The sequence below is a fragment of the Micromys minutus genome (assembly GCF_963924665.1).
Source record: "Micromys minutus genome assembly, chromosome: 26".
Lineage (NCBI taxonomy): Eukaryota > Metazoa > Chordata > Mammalia > Rodentia > Muridae > Micromys > Micromys minutus.
This window is the reverse complement of record NC_137961.1, coordinates 959,460-976,669: the sequence shown is the minus strand read 5'-3', so window position 1 is coordinate 976,669 and position 17,210 is coordinate 959,460. Positions and strand designations below refer to the sequence as shown.

Below are 17,210 nucleotides of genomic sequence, written 5' to 3'. Positions count from 1 at the left end.
TCAACTCACAGTCCCAACCCCTCTGCTTTTCCTCTGAGAGGGTGGGCTCTCCACGGGTATCCCCCAACCCTGGCACATCAAGTCTCTGCAGAGCTAGGTACATCCTCTTCCACTGAGGCCAGATAAGGAAGATTTTTATACCATGGATCGCTTGAAACAGATGGCATAAGGTACCACTCAGAATCACACCCTGGAGATGGAAGAAGAGAGAACATGGGAAAGAATGTTTATTTTGTCTTATGAGAGAAGGAATGAAAGGCTGGGTAACCAGGTTTTCCACTGACAGTTGGAATAACTTCATTAGGCTCCAGGCTCTCTCTAGGTGTCTAGTCCTTGGCCTGGAGTGATTATGGGGTAAGTAGTGGCTTAGAGTATGAGAACCCTGTAGAGGTGGTGGCCCTGGCTAGTTTACACCAATGAATCATTCACTGTCCCTAGGACTGGCTAATCCTGGAAGAAGTGTTTCTTTCAGGGTCAGCAAGATACCCCTCCCTCACATAGTCACAAACTGATAGCTGGCTTTGGGACTCTGTCTGCTTTGATGGAAATATTGAATAGCTGGAGGGACAGCTTCCTAGTCCAGAGATTGTCTTAGTTAGGTTTTACTGCTGTGAACAGGCACCATGACCAATGTAAGGACAATGGAAAATAAGGACAACTTTTAATTGGGGCTGACTTACAGGTTCAGAGGTTCAGTCCATTATCATCCAGGTAGGAGCATGGCATTGTCCAGGCAGACATGGTGCAGGAGAAGCAGAGAGCTCTACAGCTTGAGAAGACTGGATGAGGATGAGGGTCTTAAAGCCCACGCCCACAATAACACACCCACTCCAACAAGGCCACACCTTCTCCAACAAGGCCACATCTCCTAATGGTGCTACTCCCCGGGCCAGGCATATAGAAACCATCACCGAGCTCTTGAGTGTCAGGAGTTTGCTGGCTTAATTTTTTAAACCCAGAGGTTTTGAGACTTAGAGACTTTCAGCATAAACAGGCAAAACATTCATACCTATGAAATAAACTAAATAAAGTCAAACAGAGACTATAGGATGGTGCCATTATGCAGCAAGGTAGGTCCAGCCTATCACTGGATGAGAAGGAAAGGTAATGGGGGAAAAAGCTAGGAAGGAGAGAGGAGGAGAGGAAGGAAGAAGAATCAAGATGGAGCCCGAGAAAGAGAATTTAGACCCAGGTGGTCTTAATCGGTAATAGGTAGATATAAATATTTTTAAGGGTTTCTATAGGTCAGTTTGTCTTATCTAGGTGGGCGGTTTATATCTTTGTCAACTGGTTAAAAGTGTCTTGTGTGGATGGATTGTGGGTTGAGAATTTACATATAAATCTGTTTGATAGATTATTGATTGTTGAGTCATGATTTTACTGGGCTGTGGGGAATGTGAGCAAAATTTCTGGCTGTCAGGGAGACTGCTGGGAGAGGGTGGCTTGCAGACCACCTGTCTGAGAGTACTGGGGTCTGTGTGGAACTGCTGAGATAAAGACACCCACAGTACCATGTGGCCTTATGGTGCTGGCGCTAGTGTGAGATAAAAGGTTACAACATTTTATTTTTACCTCAACAAGAGACTTTTAGAGCTAGGGACCTAGGGCCTAAATTAGTTAAGTCAGACCTCCTGAACTACTCTAGGAGCTTCCCTGGCTGAATTTCTTGCACCTGTGCAGGTAATTATCAATGTTTTCTCTTTTGAGATCTAGACTATTGCTATGTATTATAATGCTAAATCTGGTACCCAAAGGCTTAAGAGCAACTTTTAATGTTTACAAGCTTTTGTTGTGCAAATCTTGCTCCCTGATTTAAAACTATTGGTTAAATAAGATTGGCTATGGCTGATTACTTGAGGGATCAAAAATGGGGGTGGGTTTGCAGTGACCTGGTTGGAGGAGAGACCTGGTTGGGTGGTTCAACTCAGCTGTTCTGGCTCAAATTCCTCTCCAAGCTGATTAATTCAATCCGGCTTCTTCTCTCTTGCTGGGGACAGCATACCATGACAAGGACTGCCAGCAGTGGACAGGATGGAGACATCTCAGAAGCCCATGGCAGCTCCTTGTAAAAAAGGGTGGCGTAGGACCCTAAGAGGCAGGAGACACATTCCTCCAGGGGACCTGCCATCTGAAATAAGAGACTGTCTGCAGTAGGCCCGGATGTGGCAGTTCTTTGTAAATAGAAACTGTTCCCACTTCTCCTAACCTTACCCATGGACAGTGCTGTATAGATTACATTTGTGCGTGACTACTTTTCAGTTGGCCTTGGTGTGCATAATTGTTCTACTATATCTGACTTTCCTATTTCTTTCTCCTTCTGCTCTGCTAGACTCTGTGAAACTAGATGTTCCTTGATGTAATGATTCTCAAACAATTGGAAATTGAGGCACAGGGGCACAGAACAGCACAGTCCTAATGGTCCAGGTGGGTGCTGTGTGTTCTCATCTAGGAAACAGTGTAATAACCGCACAGTGGTAGTTCCAGATTAATGCTCAACTTGCAAAGAAAGTTCGAAGAAATTATTAGAAAATGAATTAGAGCCAACATTGGGATCCCAAAAAAGGAAAAAAAATTATTGAAGTTATGAACTAAGTTTTGCACATTTGAGAGTGGTTCCTGGATAAGAAAGTATGGAATGCATGAAATTATATACTAGTAAAACTAAGTTAAAATGCTGGGATTCTTAGGAGAGTCATTGTGTACAATGTGCAGGAACAGAAAGCTGGAGAAACTACTGAGTTAGGGGTTAACTTGATTCTTTCTGGCCACTGCCTGGTAGATTTGCCCATGTCATTTATCATTAGAGCTTCACAGGAAAATGCAAGTAGCTGACCTCAGAACTCTGAGCTCTGAAGTATAATAAGTTAAAAGTTAAAGTTTAAATGATAAGTTTGCAATTATTATTTTAGCCACAGGTCTGGGGATAGGAAAAGTTTGAAACTTTGGGGAACAATTGTGATTCTTAATTCTTTGTGGGATGTGGTTGTTCTTTTGAATTTGATTTGGCAATGATTATACAGTGTCTTTTTTTCCTACCTGCTTTTGGAGTATCAAAAAAGACTGGGGCAAGAAAAAGGCTAACTAGTGAATGAGTGGGCTAGCTCACTAGCTCGATAGCAAGTGAGCGAGTGAATAATCGAATGATCCAGAAAGTGACGGAGCAAGTATGAGAGCATATATGACATGTGTATGTATGTGTGTGTGTGTGTGTGTGTGTGTGTGTGTGTGTGCGCGTGAGAGAGAGAGAGAGAGAGAGAGAGAGAGAGAGAGAGGGAGACTTTAAGCCTTGAAAAATTGCCTGTCAGCTTGTACCCAAAAAGTAGTCTGTGTTTATTTAGTATGCACCTTCCAGTTATCCCTGCTTTCAGTTGAGAATTCCTATTCTGTGTCGAGGCTGGACCCCCGCACTCTCACTCTCTCTCAGCTTCTCCTGAATTGCTCTGCTTGACCTCAAACTCTAGCAATATGTTCTAATCTTCTGGCTCCTTATTCTCTGGCTCATTCTGTTTTTACCTGTGTCTAACTTGTTCTCTCTTCAATCTTTCTCTGTAAAACTCTCTTCCTCTCTCTCTCTCCTCTCTCTCTTTCTCTTCTCTCCTCTTTCCCCTCTCCTCTCTCTTCTCTCCTCTCCCCCTCACACCATACCCCTGCTCCCGTGCTCTCTTAAATAGTTTCCCTTTTCTCATGAGAGTTTGAGTTCTGTAAACTCTTTCTCTGATTCGTCACTTTGCCTGCCACGTTGTGCTCCAGGAGTTGCCTCACAACCCTCACAAACACTGATCTCAGTCAGATAGGAAGAGTTTATTGAGGCATAGGACCAAGGACTGATGAACCAGGACCATGGTCCAGATTCAGAAATTGAACCATGACCCCAAGCTAAGGTCCTACATGGCTTTTTAAAAAAGCCTGGGATCTACAAACATCTGTGCCAAGTTGTTCCACCAATCAGGATTTAGGGATAGGGGATTTCCTTAGCAACACGTCTTTGTTGTACAGTCATCCTGCTCCCATTGGTTGGAAATATCAACTGTGGCAGAGGACTTGCTTTGTCTGATATTCATGTCCTAACATTCATGTCTTAACTTCTCAACCAGGATGTCAGTTACCCACGAACACTTCTCTTTCTGCCAAGTAGGATGTCAGTTACCAGGGAGATCTTGGGAAGTTAAACTTTACTTCACCACTATTCAAAATGGAAGTCTTATTCCAAATAATTTCTTATATTGTTACAAGTGTCTCTCATAGTTTGGGGTTCATCCAGGGCAGTTTATACTTATACATAGGTGCAGGGAGTAGTACTGCTGAGTTGTTGGGCCCGAACCTTGTTGTGGCTAACCATACAAAGCAGTTCTACTGATTTCTATCATGATTGGTTTTCCAAAGGCACAGAACATAACAAAATATATAATCAACTTGGCATTAGAAAGTTTTCTAGAAACAATAGAAACATGGGAAGTTTCCTTATAATGGCAGGCTAGGCAGGTAACAGTTACCTAGGCCTTAACAACTTAATTAAACATCACTTTTAAACATAGGTGTTTCTTTCTACAAACTAACTTTACATTCATTGTTTGGGATTAAAGAAGTGTACTTGGGCCAGAGAGATGGCTCAGCAGTTAAGAATACTGGCTGCTCTTCCAGAGGTCCTGAGTTCAATTCCCAGCAACCACATGGTGGATCACAACCATGTAATGAGATGTCTGTAATGAGATCTAGTGCCCTCTCCTGGTGTGTCTGAAGACAGCTACAGTATACTCATATAAATAAAAATTAATAAAAAAAAAAAAGATATGTCTAAGGGTGCATCTGTACTCTAGCCAGAGTGATTAAAGTGTGTGCTAAGGGCTGAGCCACGACTCAACTGGAACAGTTTTTTTTTTTTCAGTAAATAACACAATCATGTAAATAAATTAAATCAGTAAATAACACAGTGTGACCAATATCTTGCCATAGCCATCTAGGGCTGAAGAGTCAGCTTTGATTATTAAGAGACGAGTGCCACTGAAATGAATGAAACTGGGACAGTTGATGCCTGTCAGCTGGAGTTGGAAATTAGCAGTGATTAAGAAGAGACTAGCATAGCTGGATGGTGGTGGTTCATAATTTTAACCCCAGCAATCAGGAGGCAGAGGCAGGAGGACCTCTGTGGTTCAAGCACAGCTTGTTCTACAGATCAAGATCCAATACAGCTAAAGCTAAACAGAGAAACACTATCCCATAACAAACAAACAAACAAATACAATCAAAAGAGGAAGAGATTAGCATCATTGAGCTGAAATCTTCAGAGAAGTATTTCCTGAAGGCACACAGAAGCTATTTTCCAAAGTCAGCTGAGGTTATGCCTCATGCTGGCAATGGAAGTTGGTAGTGTAAGAGTCACTCAGGTGGTACTGGTTTTGAAGACATGAATGGATTATGGAAAGCAGCTGAGACTTGGCACTGTGAAAGTCCAGGATAGTCCACTGGTGAAGGTGCAGCCTTAGTGGAGGCTATTGGTGAGTGCAGCCCAGTTGCTATGGAATATCCCAGTATTTTAAAGATGCCAGTACCATGGGAAGACCATCAAGAATAGCACCAGCAGAGTGTAGCTAGCCAGAGTCAAGAAGACACATTGTGTGTATTACAGAGAACAGGAGAAATGATTTAAAGTCCCTGGAGATTATGCGTGAGTCCAAGAAAACTGGATACTGAATTATTTACACTGTTAGATATTAGTTTTGCTTTGCTCAGGTTGCTACTGTGCCCTGGTTATTCCCTCTTGATGGAAGTATCTAGCTTAATTTTGACTTTTGTAGGAGCTCATGGTTGAGAGACTTTGAACTTTTAAAGGGGATTTTGGATATTTTAAAAAGACTGAATTTTTAATGTGTTTGAATTTTTAAGACTGTGGGAATTTTACAGTTATTGTGTTTTTAATGTGAGATCTTGGGCATGAGTAAGAAAAGTGTTGTGATGTGCTTATGTGTCAAATGGACAATGGGTTAATTGTTCTGGACAATCGGGGATAGAATCTAGCTCTTGTGTTCCCATGTCACAACCCTTGCTCACTCAAGTGCTTGTCATTTGATTGTTTATTATTAGACTAAATTCTATGAGCCTGTTTTCTCACCTCTGTTGACAAGACTTCAGAAGCAAAACCAGACCTGTGTTTGCTCTGAATCTACATTTATTGGACAAATAAGTATTTTTTCTAATAAAAGATTCAAGTTATGTGCATGTCATCATTTGACTAATACTTAATAGTTACCTGCTGTATGCCCATTTGTTTTAAGCATTGTGGTTATAGCATTGAACAACAGAAAACATAACAAAATAAACCTCTTCTATTGATTGATGTTAGTCATGGGTGGCACAGTAGAGAGAGAGAAGCTCACCAAGATGCTAAGTGTTCATTTTCCAAAGGAGCAGAGGGGTTTAGCCTTTTTGGAAAAGACTGACACCTAGCTAGCTCAATCCAGTTACTTAATTTAAACATCATACAAAGTTAACTGGGGCTGGAAAAGGTCTCAACTACCAAAATTAACTTGCTCTTTGCTGCTCATGAAAACAGACAATTCACATAAATCTCAGTTCCTTTGACCACGGTTAGCCATAATCAAAAGTAAGAACTCCAGGTTTGCCAGGAGTGTCTTAGGACCAAGGCTGGTGTAGCTGCAAGCTCTCAAGTAGTACCACATACAGACTCTTTAGAGAGACAATATTTCTTCAAGGTTCAAACAGTCTTATAACAATTTCTCAGCCTCTACTGATTGACCCAAACACAGTGTAAGACCCCAACCCTTGGTCAGTGGTACTTTGAGATACCCTCGAGTGAGACATGGAAATGCAGATTGATGTAAAAGCAAGAAGTTGATTTTCCAGCACATCAGGGTCAGGATCAACTCTTAATAAGTTCCTCCAGGCAAGTGACTAGAAGGCAACCTCTGAATGGCTATTACAAGCAGTTTTTATACTTTTTAGGGGCACAGGTTACATCAGCAAGGTTACAGTTCAAACTTATTGCCAAAGCATATCAACCTTTAAATCTATTGGCTAGCAAGCTTCAGTCAGTACATTCTGAGAATTTTCTACCCAAGAATATTCCTGTGGGTGAAGAATGGAACCCGGCCTAGCCTTGACTTGAGGCAGGTAAGTGTAAGGCTGGCAAAAGCCTTAGGGTCCTTTAACAGCAAAGGCTCTGCTGAAACCTTTCACTCAAATCCAGACACAACGGCTTCACTATGCATTTCACTTAGAGCCAGACATAAAACTTTACTATGCCTATCAGTACACTTTGGCTTCATAGAACCTATATGTCCCACGCAACCGTCTCGCCAGCAAGAACGACGCGGCACACGAAATAGGATTCTTCTGCGGTAAAGCTTTAATGCTCTCGAGAGGCAGAGCATAAGCTTGCAACACGTGAAGACGAAGACCCCGAACTATCTAGCCCATCCCCTTATATAAGAATCAGTCCTCACCTTGGACGTGGAGCCCCCTGATCGGTTGAAACTCATCAGGCCCTATGACGCCACGGGAGAGACAGAGGTCAAGGAGTGGAAAGTTACCCAGTGCATGCGCACATGACTTGTTTACTGCTAACTCCAGCCAGATGTCAGCGCCATCTTGTAATGGAGAATGTGCAGGCAGCGCCCCACACCTATATTTTCATGGAGAAAGAGTGTGACAGGATATTTTTATAAGCAAACATGCCACGTATGTGCCACACTTACAGAGATGGGAGACATGGCAGTGAGAAAGGAGGTGACATTCAGAAGGTGGAGTTTCAAAGAGTGGGTAAGCAAGGCATGTTTGTTTGTTTGTGGGTAGAGGCATTGCAGGTTGAGAGAACTGTTGGAGTCAATGTCCTGGGGTTGGAGTGTGCTCAAAGAAGAAGAGGGAGGTGTTCACGAGGCAAGAGGAGGCCAGAGGTGTGTGGGGAGTGGGTTGGTACATGTTGGAGTTTGACAAGCTATCCTTAGGACTTGGGCTGCTGCTTTAAAAGAGATGGAAAAGCACTAGAAGGTTTTATAGGGGATGACATCACTCACACTTTAAAAAGGCATGGGCTGCAAACATCTGTGGACATGGAAAGGAGTTGCAGGAGTTTTGGCAGCAGTTTGGGTAGGGAAGAAAGGAGGAAGTTGAGAGACTTGAAGTAATGCAGGTATTAGATGGAGGAGGTGTAAGAGTGATCTATGCCAGGTTTATTCTGAAGGTGAAGCCAACTGCAAAATAATTTCTGCTACTGATTGGATGTAAGATATGAAAAAGAAAAGCTGAGACAATTTAGTCACTTCTGAGCAAATGAAGGGATGGAGTTGTTGCTTGAGGTGGAGAAGTCGGGGAGAACAGGTTTTAAAAGGAAAGCATCATGAGCTTGCATTTCAAAATTTGAAAATATATAATTAGGCATCTCAGTGGAGACTTTGAAAAGACAAAGACTGAAGTTCAAGAATGAGTGCTGGACTGGTGACAAACATTTGGATGTTGTCAATGAGGAAATGAGTACATACAGAGAAAGCAAGAGGTCCCAGGACCAACATCTAGAGTACCGTGAAGCTTAGAAGCAGCTGCCAAAAGACTTGAGCTGGAAGCATTACCTGTTGATTCCAATCTGCAACCCCAGGTAATATGTAGGCTGAGTGAGGTAGGAGCATCACAAGTCCAGGCTGTCTGCACAATTTGAAGGGATCATTTCAAAATAATAGGCATGACTCTTGAGAAATAGCTGTCTGTGCAAAAGGAACTGTTTCAAAATAATAGGTATGGCTCTTGAGAAATAGTTTAATAGTTAGGAAGAGAATGCCCCGTTCTTCCAGAAAACCAGAGTTTGGTTACTAGCACCCATTTCAGGTAGCTTACAAATTACAGACTTCCAAATGCCTGTAACTCTGGCTCCAGACCACAGGATCAGGCTCCACACATATACACGTTATTAAAAATAAGACAGAATCAGACGTCTCTGGCATGAACTAGAAACCTAGGGCAATGGAAACTCCCAGAAATCTATGAGGGTGACCCTAGCTAAGACTCCTAGCAATGGGGAATATGAAGTCTGAACTGGCCATCTCCTAAAACCAGACAAAACTTCCAATAGAGAGATTAGGACACTAACCTAGCCGTAAGCCTTTGATCCACAGTTTGTCCTGCCTACAAGATGTGTTAAGGTAAAGATGGAGTAAAAATTGAGGGAATGGCCAACTAATGACTGGTTCACCTTGAGACCCATGCCATGAGAGGGAGCCCACTCTGACACTGCTAATGATATTCTGCTGTACTTGCAGACATGAGTCTAGCACAGATGTTGTCTGAGAGACTTCACCCAGAAACTGATAGAAACAGATGCAGAGACTCCCAGCCCAGCATTAGGCAGAACTTGAAGAGTTCTTCAGAAAAGGGGGAAGGAAAGGTTTGAAGGAGCCACAGGGGTCAAGGACACCACAAGAAAACCTACAGAATCAACCAACTTGCCTGAACTACTAACCAGGAATCCTGCATGTGAAGGAGACAGAGGGGTCAAGGACACCACAAGAAAATCTACAGATAAACTAAGTTCGGCTAATGGGGGGGGGGGGCTCCCCTTCAACCACAGAGCATGTGTAACACTGACCCAAGCCCTCTGCACACTTGTATTTCCAATTGCTAGGGTCACCCTCATAGATTCCTGAAAGTTTCCATTTCCCTAAGTTTCTAGCTTGTTCCAGAGATGCACCCCTTCATTTCAGTTGTCTCTCTCAGTACTCTCTCCTTCCATCCTCTCCCATCCTGATTCCTCCTATTTCCATTCCTATCCCCCCATCCACCCATGATGTCTATTCTATTTCTTCTTCTCAGTGAGATTCACACATCCCCCACTTGAGCCTTCCTTGTTAGTTAGCATCTTTGGGTCTGTGGATTGTGGCATGGTTACCCTTTACTTTAAGGTTAAAATGTATGTGTAAGTGAGTACATACTGTGTTTGATTTTTCTGAGTCTGGGTTACTGTTTTAGTCAGAGTTTCTATTCCTGCACAAACATCATGACCAAGAAGCAAGTTGGGGAGGGAACTATATTCTGTGACAGAAACTGAATGTGCACCTCCACAGTGGAGACATTTTGGTTCCAATAAGATTTTAGATGTCCAGTCCTAGGATAATAAGCCAGACATGATCTGACCCTGCTTGATTCTTGCCATTTTTCTTTTCCTATATCACCCTAAAGCTATTGTTGGTACCTCAAAGTCAGCACTCAGATATTGTCCACACTACAAAGAGATTCCTCATGCTTCATTGCTTGCTGTGAGTCTCTTGTTTGGAGACTTGGTTGGGACAAGTGGGTGAGACTGGTTCATTGGGTCTCCCAGAATTAGGTTTTTGTCTTAAGACTCTGCTAATGAAACATCTGGTTTATACCTAGACGATCAGAGCCCTGTGTGATGATCTTTGTTTGTTTGTAGCTGGCATTCTTAATGGCCATTCTCTTGTCATTCCATGTGTGTGTTCTGAGTTCTAGTCCATGCCAAGCACTGTCCTTGATGCTGAGGATACAGCCAGAATACATAAACAACCCCATTTAAAATAGATTGCTGTAGAGCACACCTTAAATCCTGGCACTCAGGAGGCAGACATAGGCAAATCTCTAAATTCAAGACCAGCTTGCTCTATACAGAGAGTTCCAGGTTGTCCAGAGATGCATACAGAGACCCTATTTCGTGAAGGAGGTAGGGGACTAGAGAGGTGGCTCAGAAGTTAAGAGCACTAGCTGCTCTTTTAGAGAACCCACGTTTGAGTCCAAGTACCCACACGATTTACCAGTATCTAATTCCAGTTTCAGGAGATTTGATGCTCTCTTCTGGCCTCCATGGGTACTAAGACACTCACGTGATGCCCAAACATACATGCAGAGTTTTACAAGGGATTAAATCATTAACTCTAACTGATTCCAACTGACCCACATAGCAAGAATTATTACAGATGTCATTGTTTATCAGCCAATATCCATACTTTTTGTCTTTCATGACAAGGTTTTTCTATGTAGCCTTGGCTGCCCTGGAAGACCAGGCTATAAAATCAAGCTGGCCTTGAACTCATAGAGATCCACTTGCTTCTACTTCTTGAGTGATGGATTTTAAGGCATGCACCACCAATACTGCCTAGCAATATTCATACATATTATGTTCAACCTTTATGGTGGATTTTAGAAGATTGCTTTCAACCTTTGTGTCTGCAGCCTTCAGCAAATGATATATATACACAGTCTTCTAGGTCAGGAATATTCAAGAGTAAATAATTTAAGATTATTGCAGTGCATTAATTTAGGCTAATTAAATTAAAAGTTGATGGTAAACTCATGGCAAGTAAGGATAAATGTTACATTGTTCTGTTAAAAGTGGGTTAAAATATGGGTTGAGTACACAGAATAGCAGTCTTATGTCCTAAGTGGCCTCAAGATGTACTATTAACACTCACTGTGTGTTGAGGGCTGAAGGCTGGGCCCTTACAAGATGATGCTGGTTTCAGGTGCCATGAATCAGCTAAAGTGTGGTAAATAACCACTGGGCACATGTGCAAAGAGTGGTGTGAGCCAAGTCACCGCTCATCCCGGGACGTCACAATCAGACCACTGGCGGGCAGCCAATCACACAGCGACACTCCACCCTTGGGGGGTATAAATTAGGGTGCCTTTTCCTGCCCGAGGTCTTCCTCTTCAAGATGCAATAAAGGTTTTGCTGCAGAAGGATCCTGGTGTTCCACGTGCGTTCTTGCTGGCGAGACGGTAGCGCAGGACAACTGTGAGGTCTGATAAGTTCTAGTCTCTTAGAATGTAAAACATATTTCATATTTCATCACTGTAATCTTAATGCTCGCAAGGACTGTAATCTGAGACTTAAGCACCATCATTTCTCTCCTGAGTCCTGCAATACGATCTGACCCAACCCTGCTTAGTCCTAGATAGAACAGTCTATCTGAAACAGAAATATGATGAGCTCATTACTCTGCTTAAAATACTTTAACAACTTCCTGATGATGCATCCAATGTCCACCTTCTCAGGAAAGTACATGATCCCTTACTTTTTTTTCTTACCAGAACTCTCTTCCATTTGTTTGGAGATGGTGTCTTATGTATCCTAGAATGGCCTTAAACTCACATGTACCTGAATGACCATGAACTTCTGATCTTTCTGGTGAAGCCTCCTAAGTGCTGGGATTACAGACATGTGGTACAAGGATCAAACCCAAGGCATCATGTATTCCCAACAAGTACTCTAAGGACAGAGCAATATCCCTGTCCCCAACTCCTTTCCTTGTAGTTAGATCTGCTGCTGAAACAGAAACCCATGGTGACTTCTATCAAAGGCTTTCTTTTCTTTTCTTTACATGAAATAACATTTTTTATTATTTTCCTATATACCATCTTAATAAATACACCATTTACACATTTTCTCAGCTGGCAAATAAGACACAAAACATTTCCTTGATGCTCAGAGACTCAAGAGCAGTCGTCTGTCTTTGGGAGGATTCGGTTTCTTATGATGTCTGTGATACTGTCCGTGTGGGTACCAGCAATGTTTTGTGGTGAAGAGCACCTTGCTGAGTTGTTCTATCATGGGTCCTGGCTCGAGATGCTTGCATTTTCCTTCTAACTTGGTTTTCAGCATCTGCTTGTGTGTTTCCCCGTTATTATGCAGACGGTCTGGTTGAGGGAGAGGTTTGGTGTGTTCCTAGGGGATGTCTACAGAAGGGTGGTAACACACTATTGTCCTGCAGTCGGATGTCAAATCAAGCTCTATCTTGCAATTGTAGTCACCTAGAAGAGAAGAGTATGTAGATTTGTGACAGGCATTATATAAAGCTCCATTTTGGATTGGAAATAATGCTTTCAGATAGTTCTGTTTGAGATCACTCATTTTAATGCTGCAGCCATGATCCTTAGCAAGTGATTTGGAAAAAAGAAAAAAAAAGACATTGTAAAGAGAAACTGCCTCTAAAACCTGTTGCTAGGCACACAGATTTTTGTTTTGCCCACTCGACACTTTGCTCCAATCTTCCTGCTTTCATTAGTACAAAATCAGCAGCCCAAGGCTTGACTGAAGGCTGCACTATTAGGAACCACTGCTTTTGGGCACAGTCATTCCTGTGGATCTCACCAGTGACCTCTCAGTTACTCTGAGAGGACTCCATCTTACATCTACTTTCTAGGGAGGAATGGAGGACACACCCACTTCTTAAAGGACATGTCTTAAATACTTTTACTCACTTCTTATCAAAAGTTGGTTGTGTGACTATATTTAGCTGGAAAGGAGGTTGAAAAATGTCCTTACTTGGGCACAGATACTAACTTGGAGCTCTGAATGGATAATGGGGACACCTAGTGGTCCCTTACAGAATGACTAATTTAGACTAATTAATATGATTAATTAATATCTAAATGGTTCGTTAGATTGCAGTCAATACAAGAACACAGGCTTTATCTGATTTTGGTCATCACTGAGTTCTTCTCCTTTATCCAGTGCCTGGTACATAGTAGTACTTTTAATACATATTTGATGAAAATGTGACTGTTATTGATTTGGTTTTGTTGTGCCAGGAAGCATTCGCGAACCCCCCAAAAACCTCAAAGGAGCCGACTCCTTTGTAATCACATTAGGATCTCTTTATTACAAACTTAAGTTTGGGATTACTGTCCCCAAACTCTCATTGGGACAAGGCTTTATTGGGAAATGAGAGCAAGTGAGGGGTGTCTAGCCTGGCAAGCATCTCACTATCTATTGTAAGCCCACAGGTGTGTGCTCTGAAACAAGACCATATACAGTTACAGACAGTCTGAAAGTACATCTAAAACAATCAGACTAACCTTTGATTAACTGTTGCTAGAAGTAGTTAGAGAGCTAGCCAAGGACAAACCTTGGGGTTTTTCCTGTTTATTGTTTTTTGTTTTGTTTTTTTATTTAAGATGGAGGCTAGTTTCTTACTACTTCTTGCATTTCTCTGTCTTAGACCTCTGGTTACAGTGACACTTGTTCATTTATCAGTGAAGAATACTTTTCTAATCTGGTAAGCAGAAACAGTTGCCTTGGATTGAGTGTGTAGCTAAGTGATAGAATGCATGCTTTGCACAGAGTGAGGCACTGGGTTTAGTGTCCAGTGTGTGTGCACGTGCATGTGCAAACACACATACACACAATTTTTGCTGTTGTTTAAATTTCCTTGATGACTTTTCAAATTGTAGTGCTTTTTTTATTCTTGAGAAAGGGTCTCACACATCTTAGGATGACCTAAAATTCTCTATGGTAGCCAGTGCTAGCGCTGAACTCATAATCTTCCTGCCTCAACCTCCTGAGTGCTGCGATTACAGGCTTGTACTCCTATCCCCAGTTCACTAATCCTCTTAAAAATATCTACAAACTCTAAGATGTTAGCAGTAATAGAGAAAAGGAGAGGGAGCTGTTCTAAATATAGGCACTCATGTGGTTAATGTGCGGAAACACGTTTTCCTGTATAAGATTCAATTATGATTTTGAAAGCCAAGAAAGGAAGCAATAATTCCAGGCGAGGGAAATGAAGTTTCTGTTTTCTTCATGTTCATGAACGGGCCCTGGTGGAACCAGACTGCTGATGAGAGTAGCATGCTTTCAGGCAAAGAGGGCACACCACATCGGGCTTCTGTGTGCAGAGAAGTGTGTGTGTGTGTGTGTGTGTGTGTGTGTGTGTGTGTGTGTGTGTGTGAGTGCGCTTGCATGGGAAGTCAAGGCAGGAACCAAAGCAAAGATAATGGAGTAATCCTGTTTGTTCTTGGCTTGCTCAGCCCGCCTTCTTATGTACCCTGGGACTACTGGCCCAGGGTGGTACAGCCCACAGTGGGCTGGATACTCCTCATATCAACTATCAATCAAAAAATGCCATACAAACTCACCTATGGGCCTGTCTGATGGAGATATTTTCTCAGCTAAGGTTCCCTCTTCCCATATGAGCCTCACTTGTATTGAGTTGAAAGAAAACTAATCAGTACAATGCCATTCTCCTTTGTTTGTTTGTTTGGTTTGCTTTCGTTTTTTTTGAGACAGGGTTTTTCTGTGTAGCCTTGGCTGTCTGGCAACTAGCTTTGTAGGCCAAGCTGGCCTTGAACTCAGAGATTCACCTGCTTTTGCCTCCCAAATGATGGGATTAAAGGTGTGCACCACCACTCAGTGGCCACACAACTGTCAGGGGTTGTCAGAGTGCATTTGTCCGAAGGCTCCTCAGTGCACATATAGGTTTTTTTTTTTCTTTTTCTGTGCGTGCGTGCGTGTGTGTGTGTGTGTGTGTGTGTGTGTGTGTGTGTGTTAACTTTTTATTGATTCCTTGTGATTTTTACATCATGTGTCCCAATCCCTCTCATCTCCCTGCCTCTTTGTATTTACCCTCTGCCCTTGCAGCCTTCCTCCAAAAGACAACCTCCCCCAAACCCTTTTCCCCAAACAAAAACAAAAAACAAAGAACTTGGCAGTGGGCAAAGACTTTGTTAGTGGTGTTGTTCATATACCAGTCAGGGGCAGAGCAGATGGCAGTCCTTTGTTCTAGTTTGATGCTTGAAGATCTTTCTACTGCCTAGGTCTCATAAAAATCAAATCAAATCCAGGCAGCATAGTTCAGGATGAGGAGGACAGAGACCTGCAGACTGCCATGCCACCCACAGACACCTGCTTGCTGCCGCACCACCAAGGGCTGACAGATGATGCCACCCAGGGGCCTGCCAGCCATGTGGCTACCCTGAAGCAAGCAGGAGCCATCACAATGTACATGTGCCTGCTGGTCAGATGGGAGAGACATGGAACAGCCTGAGTGTTGTGAAGTGAGGTGAAACGAAAGACCCGAGGGTATTGAGAAGTAGCCTGTTGTGAATGAACAGCCTTGCCACCTGGGCCATGGGGAGATCCTAGCCCGAGTTGCCGTTGTGCCTGAACAAAGGGTAAAGTGGCAGGGAGGGAGGGAGGGATGGAGAGCATCTCTCCCTCATCCACACCACCTCATGTTAGAGGCCACCCTTTTAGGGCTAGCTCACCTCTGCCCATGCCATCAGAGCCAGATCTACCGTGTTGCCCAGGCGCTGCAGCGGACAAGGGGTCCCAGATGGCATTACTGGCGACTCACATCGGGCTGTCCCTCACTACTCCACCTCCATCTCTTTGTTGTGCACCTATCATTTGGCTTCTATTCCATTTCTCCCCAACCTACTTGCCTATCTTAGTGATGCTTGGAACTTCTGGTGTGTGGGGTCTTCTCAGGAGTGCTTTGCCCTCTGTGTGTGGGGTCCTCTCAGGAGTGCTTTGCCCTCTGTGTGTGGGGTCCTCTCAGGAGTGCTATGCCATGCCCAGGCAGGCGGCACCCTGCACATATAGTTTTTATTCATCATCTTATTCATCAAGCATCTCTCCAAAAAGTCTAAAAGATCCTGAGAAGATACACTCCACTGAATGTTTCTAGAGCCCTCATCCCAAATGTGGAATCCTGAGTCTCCAGTGGTAGGGAAGTGGTGTGAACCAGTCAAGAGTACCAGAAAATTTCCATCCGTTTTTGCAATACAAAGACAACTTAAAAATTTTTATTATGTATTTATTTATTTAATTTTAGACACACCAGAAGAGGGCATCAGATCCCATTAGAGATGGTTGTGAGCACCATGTGGTTGCTTGGATTTGAACTCAGGACCTCTGGAAGAGCAGTCAGTGTTCTCAACCACTGAGCCATCTCTCCAGCCCCCAAAGACAACTTTTAAATTAAAAATAAATAAATAAATAAAACTCTTTAAATAAGATTTTGCTACGTTGCCCAGGCTGGCCTCAGATTCCTGGCCTGCAATGACTGTTCTTTCTCAGCCACCTTCTTAGCTAGAAGCCCAAGCCTGATGACATGGAGTAGCCCAGATGGAATAAGGCAGCGAGGTTCAACTTTATTCACTTCACTACTCCAGTTCAAACTGATGTTTCAAATCCAGCTTCTTTCTGGATCACGTTCCTCCCTATAGATTTTTGGTGTAGCTGAATGTGCACAGCATTAAAAGAGGAAAAGAAAAGGAGAAGAAATTGAAGGGAGGAAGAGGCTTGGAGGGCATGTGGTTTGGGTAGATGGGAAACTTTGGCCCGGGTGCTCGCCTGGAGAGCATGTGCTGTGTTTGGGAGTGTGTGGGAGGCTGGCAGAGTTCAGTGGAGGAGGCAGATAACAGGGGCTAAGAAAAGAAAGCAGAAGTGTGACATACCAGCCTCCACTCTG

General features: G+C 43.1%; 1 pseudogene across 1 annotated transcript; it reads right to left on the bottom strand.

The window, feature by feature from the left end:
- Window positions 1-12,442: 12,442 nt before the first annotated feature.
- Window positions 12,443-12,885, bottom strand: LOC308437385 (large ribosomal subunit protein mL42-like; annotated as a pseudogene). The gene has a single exon. The product of its transcript is annotated as a large ribosomal subunit protein mL42-like (transcript).
- Between the last annotated feature and the right edge of the window lie 4,325 nt (window positions 12,886-17,210).